General features: G+C 39.4%; 1 protein-coding gene across 1 annotated transcript in view; it reads right to left on the reverse strand.

Moving 5' to 3' along the window:
• Window positions 1-20,521, reverse strand: part of MYO3A (myosin IIIA) — a 188,925-nt gene that overhangs the window by 112,660 nt on the left and 55,744 nt on the right. The gene's annotated exons all lie outside the window — the stretch shown is intronic.

Here is a 20,521-nt window from a genome sequence, read left to right on the forward strand (position 1 = left end):
AAGTAAAAACAGAGTTTCCTTATTTATCAGCAATCCCATTTCTTGGTATTTATCTCCAGGATATAAAAGTATACATTCAAAAGACATGCACATCATTATTCATTGCAACACTTAATAGAATATGGAATCAACCTAGGTGCCCAGTGACAGATGAGTGGAGAATGAAGGTGTGACACATATACACAATGGAATACTATGCAGCTGCAAGGAAGGATGAAATCATTCCCTTTGTTACAACTTGGATGGAACTGGAGGATATCATACTAAGTGAAGTAAGTCAGCAGAAGAAAGACAAATATAGAATGATCTCACTTTTCTGTGGCATACAGAGCAACAGGACAAGGAACAAAAGGTATCAAGAAGGAGATGCTGAGATTACTCTGGTCCCTAGAGTGTAAAGCTTAGAGGATAGGGGAGGAACAAAAGAGAGAGGCAAGATAGTAAGGAGAGGCAGCTGGAAGGTAACAGGGATGGCAGGGACACACTATCAATGTAGAGTTTTGGCATAACTATATATCTGGACCACAGAGCTGATAAAACTGAAACCATGAGATCTGAACTACAACAATCAAACTAAAAAATGTGCCTATCAACAAGGCAATATGAGGTGTGGGAGGGAAACTGGGGACATGGATTGCTGTTGGAATATTGCATGCCTGAAATCCAACTATAAATAACTTTGAAAATCACAGTGCCTTAATTTAGAAAATTTTTTAAAATTACCAGAAAAAAAGTCTACTGTATTACATTAAAGATGAGTAGAGTTCATTTTTTTTTTTTGCTTTTTGGGTCACACCCAGCAATGCTCAGGGGTTACTCCTGGATTTGCAGTCAGGAATTGCTCCTGACAGTGCTTGGGGGACCATATGGGATGCCGGGGATCGAACCCGGGTCGGCCGCGTGCAAGGCAAACGCCCTACCCGCTGTGCTATTGCTCCGGCCCCTAGAGTTCATTTTTTGTACATAAATTATTTAGGAGCCAGGAGAGTATACAACAGTTAGAGCTCATACACAGCATCACATCCTGAGTACCTTACATTGAGTTGATGATCAATCCTTGATGGGGCGCCCAGATTTTCCAGAGCATTGCTTAGAAGACTGACCCCAGGAAAGAATCAGCCTATGTGCCAGTTGTTTTAAAGCTTCCTTAAGAGAAGGACAGATGTAGAATAATTGCATTCATTTATGGAATATAAAGAAAAAAGATAATATGAGATGAATAACCAAGGACAGTAGAAACAAGGGTAAGGAGGATTAGTCTACAGTTGAAAATCTGCCTCAATTGCTGGGGGAGAAAGCACTTGGGATGGAGAAAGATAGTTGGAAATGATGATTCTGGAAAAGAACTGTGTGCTGGAAGTAAGGAAAGGAATAAACATGATAACCTCTCAGTATCTATGTTGCAGACCATGATGCCTGGGGGAAAAGTGGGAAAGTGGGGCAGGCAGAGAGAAAGAGAGAGAAAGAGAGAGAGAGACAGAGAGAGACAGACAGACAGAGAGAGAGAGAGAGAAAGACTGGAGGGGGCGTGGTGAGAGGGAAACTGGGGTCATTGGTGGTGGGAAATAGACACTGGTGGAGGTATGGGTGTTGGATCATTGTATGACTGAAATCTGATCATGAACAGCTTTGTAACTGTGTATCTTATGGCGACTCATTAAAAAGATAGCACTGCACTGTGACACTGTTGTCCCGTTGTTCATCGATTTGCTCAAGCGGGCACCAGTAACACCTCCATTGTGAGACTTGTTGTTACTGTTTTTGGCATATCGAATACACCATGGGGAGCTTGCCAGGCTCTGCCACGCAGGCAGGATACTCTCGGTAGCTTGCTGGGCTCTCTGAGAGGGACGGAGGAATCGAACTCAGTTCGACCGTGTGCAAAGCAACCGCCCTACCCGCTGTGCTAGCAAAGCTTCCTTCAAATTACAATGTATGACTTAATCTTTTTTCAAAGAGTACGTCTAAAGGATTTGAGTCCAAAGGATTTAAATTCATCACAGTTCCAATTTTGTCTAAGGTGATATCAAGCTACTGATCTGATGAAGCGATAATTTTTTTTTTTTTTTGCTCTTTTGGGTCACACCCGGCAATGCACAGGGGTTACTCCTGGCTCTGCACTCAGGAATTACTCCTGGCGGTGCTCAGGGGACCATATGGAATACTGGGATTCGAACCTGGGTTGGCCGAGAGCAAGGCAAACGCCCTACCCACTGTGCTATCGCTCCAGCCCCTGAAGCTATAATTTTTAAAATCACTACTCAGCAAAATTCAGCACAAATATAAAATTAACCACCCTGCATTCTCAAAAGGTTAAATGTATGTAAAACATTGATTTGGGTGACTAGCTAGATTATTTTCAAGTAAAACAGAAAATAAATTGTTTTTAAGAGTTGCTGAGGCAATTCTCAGCAACAGCATAAGGATCTTGATTTAACAAGAAAGCTGGAAAAGTTGCTGAGATAAACATAAGGATCTGATTCAGCTTTTCTGGACATGAAGTTATCATCTAGTTTATTTTGAGAACTATATTTTTAGTGTTTATTTTTGGATAAGCTTTTAACTACTTAGATTTGTCCACTGGAAAAGGAGAAGAGGATATACATGAGTCACTGTCACTGTCACTGTTATCCCGTTGTTCATTGATTGCTTGAGTGGGCACCAGTAACGTTTTCATTCATCCCTGTCTCGTGCTAGTGTAGCCCAATGGCATCTGCTCACCCCAGGAACATGAAGAGCACGTTGTTGTTATATACATGAGTAGTAATAATAATTGTACTATTTATTCAGTAAATTAATATTTTATTGAGGTTTTGAATCCATACCCAACAATGCCCGAGGACCACCCAGACCCTCTGTGCTTAGGGCTCTCTCTTGCAGGGGCTCAGGGGGTAATGATGCTGCCTGGTACTCAAAGCATGCAGCACTCAGTCTCTTGGGCTATCAGAAAATTTTAATAGTTCAGGAAATAGTTCAGGAAATTTTAATAGTTTCCCATTCTTTAGAGAAAGAAATCACTATTTGTAAATTGCCTCCATTTCCATCCATGATTTGCTTCTGTGCAGTAGGTTTCTTTGTCCTCCCCTACCACCTTTCTTTGCTTGTTTGATTTTGGTTTGGGGGACACACTCTGGAGATATCAGGGCTCACTTCTGGCTCTATGGTCAGAATGAATTTCTGGCAGGGCTTATAGGACCACTGGGGCATTGGGGATCAAACCCATGTCAGTCATGTTTAAGGCAAGTGCCCTACTAGCTTTTCTAATGCTCCCTGCCACACTTGGTGATGCCCAGGGCTTACTCCTGGCTATGCTCAGGGATCAATCCTGGCAGGGCTTAGCATACCATATGGGGCACCGAGGACCAGCCACATGCAAAGCAAACTCCTTACCGACAATACTGGCCTTTTTCTGTCTTCTTTGATTTACATAAGAGCATCACTCCAGCTGACTCCTCTATTTACTCCTACAACCCTTGTTTCCCTTTCTCAGCTCTTAGAGCACACATCTCTCAAGCAACAGCAGATTTTGGCTACTGTGTATGAACCCAGGAAGGAAAATTTTGTCTTTTCTGAATACAAGGCTTTTTGCCCTTTGGTACCTCGAAGGTGCCTGGGGAGTGGAATTGCTGGGTCATGTGGAAGCTCAATTTCTAGGTTTTGAGAAGTGTTCATATTATTTTTGAAGAAGGCTGGGTCAGTCAACCTTCCCTTCAGCAGTGAACGAAGGTTCACAATTCACAACAACACTGATTGTTTTGTATTTTTTGCGATGTGTGTCATTCTTACTGGCATAAGATGTTATGTCAGTGTTGTTCTGACTTGTTATCAATTCTCCCTATTGATAAGCACTCAAGAACATATGAATGGATAAAGAAACTATGGTACTATATGTATTTTATATATAATATTAAACAGGATACATATAAATGGATAAAGAAACTATGGTACTAGATATATTTCATATATAATATAAAATAGAATACTACTCGGCTATAAGAAAAGATGAACTCATGCAATTTGCTACTACCTGGATCATACTATCATACTGAGTGACATTAGACAGGAGAGGGACAGATGCACAATGATCTCTCTATATAAAGGACAAGAAGAAACAGAACAGGGGAATAAGAAGTGCCCCCAAACAACAGAAATTGAGAACTAGTCTTCAGTAGGAAGCCTACCATGTGGGGAAGTGGGTGAGGAGGGAATAAGAAGAGGGAATACCAGGACAATGTTAGAGAGAAATGAACTCTCTGGTGAAGGGTGCGCCACTGGAGTGATTTGTGCAAGAATTCCTAATCACTAACCATGGTGCCTAAAATTAAAAATATATTGAAACAAAAGCAATAATTAAAAACATTTCCTTGAGACTTCCAGTTTTCTCCATGGACTGTTTCATGTTATTAATTTACAGAAAAAAAATTCTGAAAACAGAGTGATTTATACCATGTTTCTTCAATTTTCCCAACCATTGCAAACAGGAACTGCAGGGCCAGAGCAATAAAGGAAAGGCACACAGTTGTCCCTCACCCTGTTTAGATCTCCTGTACCACATACGGTCCCCCGAGCACTTCCAGGCATGATCCTTCAGCACAGAGCCAGGAATAAGCCCTTAGGCACTGTGGGTGTGCCCCTAATGTCTTGTTAGGGTAATTCATGACTTTCACATTGCTAAGTCTAAGGGTAAATTTTAATTGTCATTTCATTTAATCTAACAGCAGCCTTTGAGAAACCTCTTGAATTTATTTGTCATGGTTTCCTCTCCTGATTATCTTCCATAGTTTTCTGGCATTTCTATCTCTGACTCCTCCTTTCTATCAGTTATATTTTGGGGTCTTACTAGACTCACTCCTTGGAGATATTTCCTTCTCTATGTACTCCTGATTTTGGACTTTTCAATGTCGCTCATGCTCTAACAATATTGCCGAGCTTTAGAATCAAACATTTATCTGCTTACTTGATATTTCACTGGGAAGTCTAACGGGTAAAGCCAATAGAAACAAACCATGTTCCTGAGTCCGGCAGCCCCAAATCTGCAGTTACCTCAGAATTCTCATCTCATTAATGGACACTCCATTCATCCAAGCTAGAAAACTTTTGGTATTCTTTAGGTCATGCACTTTTTTCATAATCCTCAACCAATATTTTTTTGGGAAGGATAGTTGGATCGTGCTCTGAAATATTAAACTTGTTATTAGAATAAACCTGATGGTTCAGTGCTTGGTCCTGGCTGTACTGGGGAAAAGACACTAGATTGTGATATTCTTATAACACTTTAAAATGCATAATTATGTACTTGTGAAGATAATTTAGTGTTTTAATCCCTTATATAATATAAACACTAAAAATGTACCCAAGACTCTAAGTTTCTGATTTCTCATAATATCCTAGGAAGAAGGGATTATTTTGAATGTTGAAGACCCTCCTTCAATAAATACTGCTTGCATGAAGAAATGATACCCATCACTTTCTCTAGCATAGGATTTATACAGTTAATCTCCACATTTGCTGAACTCCCTAGTAGTACAATATTTAAAAAAAATTTTTTTTGTCTGTTTCTTTGTTTTGGGACACTTCTACTGGTACCCAGAGCCTACTCCTAGTTCTGTGCACAGGGATCACTCCTAGAAAATATTGGGGGGATATATCCTTGGAGGTGCCAGGGATTGATCTTATAGTATATAAAGGAAGCACCTCATCAATCATACTATTTCTCTGACCCATTTTCCCATTTCCAAAGGGATTATTATTTTTATGTTTTGAGAAAATTAAGAAAGAAATCCAATTTTCCATATAATTAAAGTGAAGAGTTCTAAAATGTTCATTGACTTTCTTGGGCTCATTTTGCAGCTAAAGACTATTTCTAGAGAGTGACAGGGTGATGAAGAGGGGGATCAATATTTGGCTTGCTGGCACCCTTATTCTTCCACTCATGCAATCAATTTCCGTAATGCTTTCTTGTATCAGCTTCCAAAAATTTATAACTGATTGAAAAACAATTTAGTGTCTAGGCAGATAGCTGGCAGGGTTGGAATACCTGCTTTGTGTATTGGTGTCTTTAGCCTAGGGATAAAACTGTTAGCATCAAGCCAGGAGTAGGTCCTAAGCACCACTAGGTCTGATTTCACCCCGGTGGGAAAACAAAGATTCACATGGTCTCCAATTTGGGGGGAAAAGAGCCACACTCAGCAGTGTTCAGTAATTACTCCTGGCTCTATGCTCAGGGATCACTCCTGGAAGTACTCAGGGGACCATATGGGATGCCAAGGATCAAACATAGGTTGGCCACATGCAAGACAAGCGCCCTACCCACTATACTATTTCTGAAGTCCAAACACAGATCCTAATTTTTTTATCATACAGCTGTAAAGGACTGGAACCATAGCATAGCGGGTAGGGCATTTGCTTTGTATGTGGCCGATCTGGGTTCAATTCCTCCATCCCTCTTGGAGAGCCTGGCAAGCTACTGAGAGTATCCCGCCCACAAGGCAGAGCCTGGCAATCTACCCATGGTGTATTTGATATGCCAACAAAGCAACAACAAGTCTCACAATGGAGACGTTACTGGTGCCCGCTCGAGCAAATTGATGAACAATAGGGACGGCAGTGCTACAGTGCTACAACTGTAAAACTCATTGGAAGGGCTCAGGGATGGCTCAGTGGTAAATGCACTGACTCTGTAAGTGTGAGGCCATGAGTTCCTTCCCCAGCACTGTCCTACACAGGGCAAGTCCTGTTCCAGGAGCTCTGCTATTGGGACCTCTCCTCATATGCTGCCACAAAGTGTGCAATCTCCATCTGGCACAAGGGATAGAGGTATGTGAGTGTCTGAACTAAAGTTTGTGGCCCCTGAGGCAAACCACAACTGGAAATGTCTCAGCTCAGAAGGAGGAGTATGAGCCCGGCGAGCACAACAAGGTGTGTGCCATCCCCGAGTTGTCAATAATAGCAGCAAGAAAAAGGGGAAGAGATGGAGGATTAAAACAATTAAAAATAAATAAGCACAAGTTCCTTAGGATGGATTTCCTGGATCTTCATAATAAACTCTCAGACAATTTTTCCAGGATCACTTCCCACCAGAGCTATATAGGACATTGTCGTAAATCAAAGTACTTTAATGATTCTGTGCTTTGTTCCTTCTTCCTTCTGTGTTGTCTCTCTGCTTGGCACTGTTTTCCAGTTACTCATAGCAAAATTTCACTTATCAAAGTCAGGCCCAAACACCACCCATTCTGTGAACTTGTGGGGTTTCACAGAGAATATTCCATTGACAGAGAAGTTTTTACATTTACTAGGTGTACATGCATTCATCATTACTGCCCGGGAGGAGATCACATATAGAAACCAAGTGTTACTTGTTGTTCTATGCCTGGTAGCTATGGAATGAAGATATGTGCTACAACTGATGGTTGGAACTGCTGGGTCAAACCCTATCCCATTCATAGGTATACAAATAGTATTAACTGATTACATTGCATATTTGAAGGAATGCCCTCCTTTAAAAGGAAACCCTCTTTCAAAAAAGTAAGGCACATTAAAAATTCTGTGCAGGTTCCCATTATCTATCAAAATCATTCCCACTAGAGAACTAAAAAGACCCAGAAAAGTAAGAGATGAGATTTCTTTTCATTCAGAATATCCAAAAGTTTATTATACCATACCTCATGGCACAATTAAACAATCACCAAATCAAACATTTGTACTCAAATAATGAGTACTTAATAATGAACTCATAAGAATGTTAAATGAATACTGAAAATGTACTCATAGGATTTCTGGGAAAAGATGCAAATGAATAGTGTATAATAATGGTGTAAGAGAATGAAAATATTAAATATATTTTATAAAATACCAATTTTACTATATGCATAAAACAAGCTTAAAAAAAGAAAATTCAAAAATGTTTATAGACAAAAGAGTAATATTGTTTAATGCATAGATAATTCTTGTAAACCATGAGATATCATGATGGAATCTTGTATTGAACACACAATATTTATGTTTCTCTATTTTTATTTTGGATAAAATAAAAAAGTTTTTATTTTTAAACTTTTAAATGTTTTTATTCCATGAAAAAAGCTCTTCTTCCACTATCATACTTTCCTAAAAGCATGTGTTATTATAAAAAAATCTACTAGAAGTTAATAACCTTATCTACACCAAAGACATCCAAATTGCTGACCATTTCTGTTGCCTTTCCCAATTTTGGAATTCTTTCATTTGTAACTCAATGGATTTGGTAAATCTTTGTATTAATAGGTGTAGCACTGTAGCACTGTTGTCCCACTGTTCATCTATTTGCTCAAGCAGGCACCAGTAACGTCTCCATTGTGAGACTTGTTACTATTTTTGGCATATTGAATATACCACAGGTAGCATGCCAGGCTCTGCCATGCAGGCGGGATACTCTCAGTAGCTTGCCAGGCTCTCCAAGAGGAATGGAAGAATTGAACCTGGGTCGACTGCGTGCACTAGTCCATTAATAGGTGTACTACCTTGGATATATAGCTGACCATTTTCTGAAGAGAAATGGTGCATTCTGTGGCAATGAAAACTAGTTTTTCGTACTTACATAGAATTTATCAGGGCATCTAGTGATGAATTAGGACTATTATGGAGCATTGTTCCACTATCAGCTATCTCTGCAAATAAAGGGAGAAGTGGGTGAGGGTTGGGGAGTTGAATACATAGCAATGATGGCCTTCAAGTCATGGAAGGTTAGAGTCTGGGTGATAGAATACTAAATGGTGAATTAAAATCTGTAATAATTACATGAAAAATGAAAGTATCTCTACAGTTATACAAGTCCATTTTTACTTGTTTAGAATAAGGAAATAGTATTTGGGGTTTTGAGTTTTAGAATTAGAATGCTCAGATCAAACATCTAAAGGTTTTTTGAGGAAATTTTGAATAGATAACTTAATGTAAAATGACTAATAAAGAATGAAATTTGTAAATGCCTTATATATAATAGCTATTATTATTCTAACGTGACTCTACCACTTACTATTTATACAGCCTTGAGAAAGCAACTTAATCTGCTTCTTCAGATATAAAAAGGGGACAATAACAGGCTTTTCCTTGGGGTTGTTGTAAGATTCAATTATATAATACATATCAAGTGACTCAGTGCTTATGAGGCTTAATAAATTTTAACAATTATTGTTATGATTTTTGCTATAGCCATGGAATCTCCCCTCATCTACTTGTGCTGTCTTCACTTTCTTTTTGAGCCAAAGACGACCCCCAGGGCTCCCAGTAACCCTGACTTGTAAATCTATGGCACTGACTTTAGCATCATCTGAGTAAGGAAAATTTGGGCTCAAAGTCTTATGGATGGCCAAACCTTAGTTAGGTGCTGAGTGAAGCAAAGACAGTTTAGCTTATCTCAGCTCCAAAACAAACAAGTTCCTTGTCTCAGTTTGGGATAAGTGTTGCTTTCTATAAGATAAGAACTGGGGAAATCAACTTGCCAATAGAATTGCCTCTCACATCTGTATTCCTGCAGTACCCATTGGACAGAGCCATCAGCAAAGGACTATTCTGGACACCTGGTCAGCATTATTGTCACTTGTTTGGGACTTAACCCTTAGTTAATGGAGACAAACAGTCATCCCCCACCCGTGGGTGGGGGGAGGGAGACCATTAAGCAGCTGTCACTTTCACTGACTCACATTTCCATTCTGTCATGTGGCATGATTTGTTGCAGCAATAATATTATTTCTTAGCTTTAAAATTAGTCTCATTTTTAAAGGCTACACAATTGTGATACAAGGACTGAGAATGACAGTTTAATATAATTCAACTTTAAGACTGTTGAAAAGGTCAGCCAATTTGTGATGTGTACAGCTTCTGACAAAACTCAGTGAAGATCTATATATCTCCATTTCTGTTCTGATTAATTATATTTGCCCCCCACAGCCCACACTCCTTAAATTGCATGGGCCTTGATGTTCATTACTGTGTTCATGTATTCAATAAATATATGCATTTCTGGAGTATCTAATATCTGTAGACACTGTTAGGAAACACAGATAAAGCTATGAAGCAAACAGAACCACTGCATTTTTGAAGGGATCACACCTGATGAAAGAGTGAATATTAGCATATAAACAAATAATTTTAGTTAGGACTGATGTGTGCAGACAGTTTTTAAAAACTGTTGCTTTCTGGTACTGGAACAAAGGCAGAGCTGCAGACCAATGGAACAGGGTTGAATACTCTGACACACACACCCAAATATATGATCATCTAATCTTTGATAAGGGAGCAAGAAATGTGAAGTGGTTCAAGGAAAGCATGTTTAACAAACTGTGCTGGCAAAACTGGACAGCTACATGCAAAAAAAAAATGGGCTTAGACCTCCACCTATCACCATGTACAAAAGTCAGATCAAAATGGATTTTAAAGACCTCAAGATCAGACCAGAATCCCTAAAGTACATTGAAGACAAGGTCGGCAAAACCCTCCACGACACTGAAGCCAACAGTATCTTCAAAGCTGACACGCCACTGGCCAAGCAAGTGAAAACAGAGATAAATAAGTGGGACTATCTCAAACTAAGAAGCTTCTGTACCTCAAAAGAAAGTGATCAAGATACAAAGACAATCTACAGAATGGGAAAGGATATTTATACAGTACCCATCTGATAAAGGGTTGATATCAAGGATATACAACGCACTGGTTGAACTCCACAAGAAGAAAACTGCCAACCCAATCAAAAAATGGGGTGATGAAATGAACAGAAACTTTCCCAAAGAAGAAAGTTTCTTTCTTCTGAGAAACTGAGAGGCACATGAGAGGCACATGAGAAAATGTTCAACATCACGAATCATCAGGGAGATGCAGATCAAAACAACAATGAGATATCATCTCACACCACAGAGACTGGCCCACATCCCAAAAAACAAAAGCAACCGGTGTTGGTGTGGATGTGGGGAAAAAGGGACTCTCCTTCACTGCTTGGTGGGAATGCCGACTGGTTCAGCCCTTTTGGAAAACAATATAGACGATTCTCAAAAAATTAGAAATTGAGCTCTCATTCGACCCAGCAATACCCTCCTGGGAATATATCCCAGAGAGGCAAAAAGATATAGTAGAAATGACATCTGCAGTTCTATGTTCATTGCAGCACTGTTTACAATAGCCACAATCTGGAAAAAACCAGAGTGCCCAAAAACAGATGACTGGTTAAAGAAACTCTGGTACATCTACACAATGGAATACTATATAGCTGTCAGAAAAGATGAAGTCATGAAATTTGCATATAAGTGATCAACATGGAGAGTGTCATGTTGAATGAAATGAGACAGAAAGAAAGAGACAGACTTGGAAAGATTGCACTCATATGTGGAATATAAAGTAGCTGCGAGATACAAGCTTGCAATGATGCAATTTCTGGCAGATATTTCTCTGGACTTAGTTATTAAAATACTAAACTACAGAAATCCAAAACTGTGTGGCCACTAGTACAGCCACTCGACCTCATATTTCTTCATTCTCAGCAATGGAAAACAAATTATCAAATACTTCCTTTTTAGCAGGTCCGACTTTAGGGGGGAGAAACTCCAAATAATAGTAGTGAGTTTTTTCTGTTGAAATATTGAATGTAATCAAAGTAAAGTGAAAATAAAGTGAAATTTATAAGTTACACAGGCAGGGTGGGGGGCTGGGGAGGTGGGGGGTAGAGGGGTATACTATGATTCTTGGTGGTGGAATATGTGCACTGGTGAAGGGATGGGTGTTTGAGCATTGTATAACTGGGACTTAAACCTGAAAGCTTTGTAACTTTCCACATGGTGATTCAATAAAAGAATAAATTTTAAAAAACAAAACAAAACAAAAAAACTGTTGCTTTATAAACTCAAATTACGACCACAGATGGGATTTACAAGCTTGCAATGATCCAATATCTGGAAGAAATCTCCCTGGACTTAGTTGTTAAAGTACAGAAATCCAAAACCGCGCGGCTGCTACTGTGGCCGCGCAACCTCATTTCCCTTCACAACAGGTCTGACTCTAGTGGGGTGCTCCTAACAATAATGGTGAGGATTGTGTTGAAATCTTGAATGTAACCAAAGTAAATAGAAAGTAAAGTGAAATTTATCAGTTATAAAGGGGGGTGCGGGGGTGGGCGGGATGGGAGGCGTACTGTGTTGTTTTTTTTTCGGTGGTGGGATATGGGCACTGGTGAAGGGATGGTTGTTTCAGCATTGTATGACTAAGACTTAAGCCTGAAAGCATTGTAATTTTCCACATGGTGATTCAATAAAATAAATTAAAACTCAAATTAATTGACATTTAATTTCCATTTACCTGGACTTTGGAAATACATAAATCATGCAGAGGTAATTTAGATTATTCAGATGCATAAAATTAACTCATAGAAGCTTCCTTCATGAATTAAACACTTTCAAAGCCATTAAAATTGCAATGAATGATCAAGAAATAGCTAATGTGTTCTCTATAAGCAAGCATTTAAAAGGAATCAGCAACTGTGGAGATATTTTATGGGTTTTACAATTCTCTCAGTAATGTATTCTAAGCACTTAAAACAGTAGTTTGGAGATTGTAAACATATATAATGTATATATGTATATGTAGAGAGAATAAAATTAATACATGAATGACTAAATGTTTGTCAAAAAGAGGTGTCTAGTTCAATCTTAGCCATTATTTTATTATAAAATCCGTTTGTCCATAACAAACTGAATTCTTTACCCAAACTGAGTTTGGGTAAATAATAGCTGTGAGTGACTTTTCTTAGTATATTAATATTTATTTTTTTCCTGATTTTTTTGGCTACACATGGCAATGCTCAGGGCTTACTCCTGGCTCTGTGCTCAGGGATCACTCTCGTGGAGTATGGAGATTACATGCGGTGCCAGGGATTAAACCAGAATGGGGCAAAACAAGTGCCCTACCCACTGCATTAACTCTCTACCCATATTACTATCTATTAATGTGAATAGTGCATCTAGACTTTCATATGAACTTCCAAGTGCTCCTATAATACTATACATTAGTGAATATATAGTCAGTCATGCCTGTGATTATTTTGGTCTGCCTTTACTTTTCCATGAAATACGCACACACTGTTAGATTTATGCACTCATCTATTAGATTTAACAACACACCAAATTCCAGGTAGGATTGCACTGTCCTGTAGCACTGTCCTTCCGTTGCTCATCGATTTGCTCGATCGGGCACCAGTAACGTCTCCATTGTGAGACTTGTTATTGTTTCTGGTATATTGAATATGCCACGGGGAGCTTGCCTGGCTCTGCTGTGCGGGTGGGATACTCTAGGAAGCTTGCTGGGCTCTCTAAGAGGGATGAAGGAATAGAGCCCGGGTCAGCTATGTGCAAGGCAAATGCCCTACCCGCTGTGCTATCACTCCAGCCCGCATTCTATGTATAGAAAATTATTTTACAAACTTACAAACCCTAACACCAATCAGTAGAACTAATTAAAAAAGAAGGAGGGTAGGATTACAATGTGAAAATATTTTGTGCATTAAAAATATACAAATTTATAGAAACTGACAACCATAGATTTTAGAAAATAACTTAAAATATCTTGTATCACTGTCATGTAAATAAAAACTAAGGTGTTCATTTCAATTCAGACAATATTCAGACTTTATTAAGTCCTGAGGGGTTATGGTATGTAAAATAAGATTCAGACCCTGAATTCAATGAGTTTCATTTAGTGGGACACATAACCAAGTCATTTAAAACAATGTATGGCATAATACAAGTGTCATAGAATAAAGTAAAATTCAAATTCTACAAAATTCCTTCCATTCTGGTGAGCCAGAAATGGTTCTGGCAGATTTAGTATTTAATCTTGGTATTTAAGCAACTTTGTTAAAGTGGAAAAGGATTCCACAGACTAGGAATGAGTACAAAATTTGTGTGAGAGGAAGGTGGGAGGTGGGCAAGTTATACAAATTAACAACAAGTATAAATTAACCTTTGCCCATCCCTGAACCCCAGGACGGAGATGATCAGGCGATAAGGTAACCTGCCCAAATGGAATGTGTGAAGTTGGAAGCTAAGAAGGCACAGGATGTCTTGAATCAAATCCCAAATGCTCCAAAGGCAAAGCATGATATTTCCTCACAAAACCCGGAGTTCCTCGGTGTCTCTTATCCCATTAGTCCGACATCATATCCAAATAGTCCCGCACACCAGAGATATTGACCTCTCTCACCTCCTACATACACTTCATTGCCCAACTAGTTATTTTCATCTCTTTCAATTCTCTTAAATCTCCACTTCTCTCGACGCCCACAGAGGAGATGCTGGTGCCACTTTTCTTAAGTGGAAATAACTTAGAATAAGAAAAGTGAGAAAAACAAGAGAAACAAACTCAAACCTGAAAGTTATGAAACACATGTTAGAACAGTGCAGAAAGTCTGCCGGGCACTGCTGATTCGATACCTGGGTGGAAAAGAAGATTTCTTATTGTTGAACAATATATATTTTTTCTAACAACTAAACTGGGTTAATATTTAACATGACTCCAAGTGACCATTTTTGAATGAATATTTCCATTACTACTTCCTGATTTTTAAGTTATGCTATTTCTTACTTGCATTATTGTGATTAGCAAAAATGTGCCTTGACAATTAAAATAGCAATTTTTGTTAGTCTGGGAGAGACTACAGCAGGAGCTCAGGCACTGGCGATCCCCGGCTCTCAGCTCAGAAGTGATTGCTGTGGTGTGGGGGGAGGGGGCGGAATATATGATGCTGGGGTTTCAAACCAGGATCAGCACATGTAAGCCATTATCTCATCTTCAGTGCTATCTGACTTGAGAATGAGCTTTTTAAAATATAAATCAGTGCTAGAGAGAAAGTACAGCGAATTGTTAGCCTTGCACATGACCAACCTGGGTTTGATGCCCTGCAACCATTTGGCCCCCCAACCTTCACCAGGAGTAATTCCTGAGCGCAGAACCAGGAGTAATCACTGAGCACAGCTGTAGGTGTTCCCCCCTCAATAAAATAGAATAAAAACACTAGCCACTGTCTGGTCAATACCTCCCATGGTCCTATGTAATCTGGTGCCAGATAACCTGGCCCCATATCTAGCTGTGGCTTCAGACACTATCTCCTGACAATGTGTGCCTGTTCAGCCCTGCTGTTGCCTCTAACACCTAGCACAGTCCTAGTTTAGAGGCTCCCCAGACCCGCCCCTCTGTCCACATTAGCACAAGGCTCTAGCACTTCCCTCTAGTGAGGTCTGAGATAAACACCCTTTCCACCACCACCACTCCACACTCCCCCCAGCCCAGGACTCCCCAGCCTCCATATCTTGCTCTTTATTTTGATAGCACGCACCATCAAACTATACATTGATCAATTTATCACATTGTGCCCAGGTCTTCCCATTGATACAGAAGTTCTTCAGGAGAACAAACTGCTGTTATTTCTTAAAATGTGATGACTAATAGGATCCTGCCAGACTTTTGATTCTCATAAATAGTAAAAACTCAAAACGCACTTCTTGGATGAAGATGTAAAGGTCTGATTTTACTAAACGTGACCTACTGTAAAACCAAAGGTATTCAATATTTTTGACTGTTATAAACAATAGAAATGTTCAAAGGGACAATATACATGTGTGTGTGTATTTCAAGAAAACTTAGCCTTTCTAACATTTCCCTTCCATCTTCATATCATAGAACTGGTTTCTATTCTTGTTACCTTATTAAACATTTAATTTCTGTAAAGCAAAGCCAGAATCCTTCTACAATATTTTTTTCCCTAATGAAAAAATACAGCTTGTTAACCAGATTACATTTTTCATTTGTTCTGTAATGCTGGAGAAACATATTTTCAGACTATAAATGTTTTCTTTCTGAGTTGACAAAGGTCACAGATACCCTTAGGGCCAGTTATTATAGCTTCACTTGTATTTCACTTCTACACACTGAAAAAAGAAACAACTATTGCTGTTTGATGTTAAATTTTTATTCTTACTACTCAGCTGTACTGTAGTAATGCAACAGCTTTATTTGCTTTTACTTCGACCAAACATACTCCTGTAAATATCAAGTTTTATCACCTAAGATGATTCAGGAGCCACTGGGGTGCTATAATGATCCTTTGTTAAACATAAATCTAATCAATGCTTTTGTTTTAGTTGCCTTATTCCTCTTTAAATTCCAGTAACAAAGTCACAACTGGTGGCACCAAGGGATGCTCTGGAAGACTAGCTTTTATTTATTTGCAGTTTGAACCCTTCAAGTGGGATGTTTTGAAATGCTGGAGGGGAAGAAGCAGAAACCATCCTAGGCAGATGGTGGCTGAATTAATAGATGTTACAGTCACCCTTACCTCTCACTAAACTTCGAATTCCACTTTTGATTTACAAAGTTCTTTTCACATATCATTTTTTTTGAGGATGTACTTTAATCTGGATTGTTCATGGAATCACATATTTGTAAACCTGGTAGCAATGTTGAAAGGCTGGAAAACTGACATAAACAAGAATGTGTGAATGCTGAATATATGGAGTAAAGGAATACCAAAGGCTTGTGTATATAAGTTATGTGTTCCCAACAATATTCTGTATCATTCTGTTACTGACACACTGAAAAATCACAGGCCAGAGGGATAGCTCAATGGGCTGAAACCATGCTTGGCATTCCAGGGGTCTGGGTTTGAGTTGCAGAACCACATATGGTTCTCCAAGCATCACTTGGGATGATCCTTGAGCACTTCTGGGTATTACAACCCCCCAAACAAAATGAACACAACGCAATTTTTTACTTCTTTAATACTTTTTTGCTGTTCATGGCCATGAACAAGATTTTATAGGGTAGGTAAAGTGCTGACAAACTTATCTATATATGGGCAAGAAAATGAAGATTTTCAGCTTTGCAGTCCATATGGGTCATAACTACTAAGTCTTGTTATAGTATTAAAGCAGCCATAAATAATACGTAAACCAAAAGGTGTGTCTGTATTCTGAAGAACTGCATTTACAAAAACAGGCAGTAGGCCAGATTTGGCCTGTAAATCACAGGCTGCTAACCTTATCGTGAGATCCAGGGGAAGAGAAGGTTTGGAAATAGCACAATGGCAGCATAGAGAACACTTCTGTCAGCATAGAGAACATTTTTAAATAACTAATGTACTAAAAAAACGAATCTCTGCTTTATAAGAGAGTGTGAATTATTTTATAAATCAAGGCTTGAAATGGTGTTTTACATTAAAATCTTACAAGCTGGTCTCATGATAGGTGAGCTATCTAATACAATTGATGCGTCAATGGAAAAGAGATGGAAATGAACTTTCTAAAATTTGAGTCTTTTCCCAAATTTACACTTTAATTTAAAAATACATTAAATTCCCTATGAACTATAATTTTTATTGGTTTCTAAAGCTGTAGGCATCTCAGGCCGCCATTTTTTATGCTTCTCATTAAAGTGATAAGGAGGGAGCTGGAGCAATAGCACAGCGGGTAGGGCGTTTGCCTTGCACACAGCTGACCCAGGTTTGATTCCCCACATCTGATATGGTCCCCCAAGCACTGCCAGAAGTAATTCCTGAGTGCAGAGCCAGGAGTAACCACTGTGCATCACGAGGTATGACACAAAAAGCAAATAAATAAAAAATAAAAAAATAAAGTGATAAAGGATATTAAATGACATCTAATGTAAACTTCACAGGTACCAGCCATGGATACTATCCCCCCTCCACAGACAAATAACTCTTGCCCAATCTGTGTTTTTTATTTTCCACTCTGGAATATCTTCTGTCAGGTGTGAACCTTTAAGAAGTCAGGAGCAGTGAGTAGTACCAACCAGAGAGCACCTTCCATATGGTTTTTCTGTGCTCACAGCAAACACCTATCATGATGCTTTCTGATATTCTCTAGCAAGACATGGCAAAGACTGCTGCCTCTTCTGCTTCCTTAGCTCTTTCCCCCCTTCCATACCCCTCTCCCAGTCTCCCATCTGCTAGATGAGCAGGTGAAGGGCAACTGCATTCTTCAGCTCCCCAAAGGCTGCTATCCTGCATGTGAGCTGTGTCTCATCAGGACCCTTTCCTGTGGCCTGTGCACAGTTGTGGAAAAGCTAACTCTAAAGGAAGACTCCTGGACCAGACACTCAGGACTGGGCACGTCTACGTGGAGAACTCTCCTTAGTTATCCACTGAGAGCTAAGGAGTTCCATGCTGCTTCCTGACATCCTCTTACTTTATTAAGAAATTTTTCAGTATTTGATAATAGACATCAAGACTCGATTTGGGGAAGAGTGCTCAGATCTCCCCCGCGTCCACGGTCTGGGTCCCGGAGCCCCCAGGCCTGTCTCACGCCTCTGGGTCTCCCTGCGGTGGCCCTGACCCCACCCTCTCTATCAGGTTGTTAGGGGCGTGTCCACTCGTAAGGGGGCATGGCCTCAAAGAGGCGTGGCCTCCTTCTGGAGCGTCGGCTATTTTTGCCACTCATTGCAGAATCTATTCCTCTGAAGAATACCCTGGTCATCTTAGTCACTATATGTTAATAGTCAACTGACCTAGCCTATCCTAATTTTATAAAAACTGTCAGTGAACACATCAAGCTGCACATAAAGTCCTTTGTAAAAAGACCATAGCCCCACGCTTTCTCTTGAGACTCCTATCAATCTAAGGAGAGCCCCTAACAGTAAAACCCATAACAACATGAAGAAACAGCGAAAATCCCCACCACCAGCAGAAGGAAGGGAGGATCTCAGCAAGCCCAGCAATGACTCCCCAGAAATACAGTCTCTCTGATAAATATTTCAGAGACGAAATCATGAACATGGTTGAAGAACTCAAAGCAACTATGGAGCGAACATCCAATAAATTAAGGGAGGATATGGATGCAGCATTGGAACGATCCACCAAGATAATCCAGGAAGAAATGAGAGCAGAAATTTCAAAGCTACGAACAGAAGTGACAGAATTAAAAGAATCGGTAGATGAAATAAAAAACTCAGTAGGAGCCCTTAACAGTAGAATGACTACTGCCAAAGAAAGAATCAGTGATCACGAAGACGAGCTGCAGAAGGCATATAGGCAACAACAAATAATGGCAAAAGACTTCAAAATGGCTCTAGAGCGAAAGAGTCCTAGGGGATCACCTCAAGAGAAACAACATAAGAATAATTGGAGTACCAGAACCAGAGGGGACCAATCCTAATGAAAAAAACACAATTAAATACATCATTCCTAAGAAATTCCCAGAGCTAGAAAATATGGACATCCAGATCCAAGGAGTCCGAAGGGTACCAGCTAAAAGGGACCCAAATAAAAAATCCCCAAGGCATATCATAGTCAGAATGATGAATGCTATGGATAGAGACTCAATACTGCAAGCAGCAAGATCAAAGAAGGAGATCATATACAAAGGAACACCCCTTAGATTTACAGCAGACCTATCAGAAGAAACTATCCAAGCCCAAAGACAGTGGTGGGATATAGTGAAAAAACTCAATGAAATAAATGCCTCACCAAGAATACTTTACCGGGCTAAACTCTCAATTAAACTTGAAGGAACCATACACTATTTCACGGAGAAATAACAGCTCAGGAACTTCATAGACCCAAGACCAAATTTAAAAGAAGGACTTAAAGGGCTACTATAAGACAAGGAAAAAATCTACAAGAACAACAAACCCTACAGAAAAATGGCACAAAATACCATGACAATAATTTCTCTTAATGTTAACGGTCTAATTGCACCAATTAAGAGGCACAGAGCGGCAAAATGGATTTGGAAACTAAACCCAACTTTCTGCTGCCTACAAGAAACACATCTGAATAGTCAGAACAAATACAGACTCAAAATCAAAGGATGGAAAACAATCCTGCAAGCAAACAGCTCCCTCAAAAGAGCGGGGGTGGCCATACTAGTATCCGACAACATAGATTTCAGGCTGAAAAATATTAGAAGGGACAGCGAAGGTCATTTCCTATTCATCAAGGGATATGTACAACAGGAAGAAATAATATTATTAAACGTATACACACCTAATGAACGACCAGCTAAATACTTAAAAGAACTCCTAACAGAATTTAAGGAGGACATAACTAGCACCACGATAGTAGCAGGGGACTTCAACACTGCTTTATCAACTCTGAATAGATCGACAAGAACAACACTCAGCAAGGAAACAATGGCTCTGAAGGAAGAAATGGAAGAGACAGGGCTAATAGACCTACACAGGGATATACACCCCCAAAAGAAAGAATACACATTCTTTTCCAGCACACATGGATCATTTTCCAAAATAGACCAGATTCTGGGTCACAAACTATACCTTAATAGAATCAGGAAGATAGAAATTGTATCAACTATCTTTTCAGACCATGATGCACTGAAGATGGAAGTTAATCATGCACAGACGCGGAGAACCAAATCAAACACTTGGAAATTAAACAACTCACTATTGAACAATGAGTGGGTCATGAAGGAAATCAAGGAAGAAATCAAGAGATACCTCGAAACAAATGAGAATGAAGACACAAGCTACCAGAACCTAT

The sequence above is a fragment of the Sorex araneus genome, chromosome 9 (assembly GCF_027595985.1).
Source record: "Sorex araneus isolate mSorAra2 chromosome 9, mSorAra2.pri, whole genome shotgun sequence".
NCBI lineage: Eukaryota > Metazoa > Chordata > Mammalia > Eulipotyphla > Soricidae > Sorex > Sorex araneus.